This window comes from Octopus sinensis, linkage group LG20, assembly GCF_006345805.1.
Source record: "Octopus sinensis linkage group LG20, ASM634580v1, whole genome shotgun sequence".
NCBI classification, from domain to species: domain Eukaryota; kingdom Metazoa; phylum Mollusca; class Cephalopoda; order Octopoda; family Octopodidae; genus Octopus; species Octopus sinensis.
The window spans coordinates 25781531-25782499 of NC_043016.1; positions in this window are offsets into that span (position 1 = coordinate 25781531).

Sequence of the window (969 nt, forward strand, 5' to 3'; positions counted from 1 at the left end):
ATGGTTGACCATATGTCAACATTAAAAAAAATGGTCAGTAAAACTAACCTTACATTGCTCATGTTGGGCTTTGAATTTCTATGTTCTTTGTTCTATACTCCATCTCCGCCTAGCTTATTTTGTCTTTCATCAGACTCACCTGCTTCATATTTTTACAAAATCTTTTCATATTCATATGCTTGCTATCATCAGTTAATCCTTACAATTTTTAAGAATTTTTTTTTAAAAAGCAAAATTTAAACCAAAGAATTTCTGTATGGTGTAAGGAACCAATTTAATAATTTGGTGATAGTTGCCAGAAAACAATTTTTTTTCTTAAATTGAAAAAAAAAAAAAATTTTCTTCATAAAATCAAATTGAAATTAGGGCAGTAAAATTGGCAGAAAACATTAAGAACCAGACTAAATGTTTTACCATTTCTCATTCATTTCATTTCATCTCTCTTCATTCAGAGTTTAAATAATCACATATGGGTCAAGCTATTGTTTCATCTTTCTGAGGTGATTCAATACAATAAAAACTAACTGTATGCTGAGGTCAATCAAATCAACTTTACATTTACCCCAATAAAATTTGGCTTTGTACCTAGTCAAAACACATACATACACACACACACATTCACAAGAAAACAAAATGGATGTCATATTAAGATCACTCGTTGCTAAAAATTGTCCATTATTTTCACCTGATTTATAATTTGTGATCAAAAGCTAGAATTGACTGGAGGATTGGGGTTTATTTTTCATATAAAGGATTTTTCTAAATATGTAATAATATTTTTAAAAAATGATGATGATGATAGGTAATGAAAGTATTTGAAAGATGGTAATTTAAATAATGTTTTAAAATTTATCTTTGATTAACGCAAGAAAATAGACCATTTCATATACTAAAGAGAAAACTGTTTTAATTACAGCAGACAAGGAAAGAGACTAAACTTATTTTCAATTATTATTAAATTTTACAGTA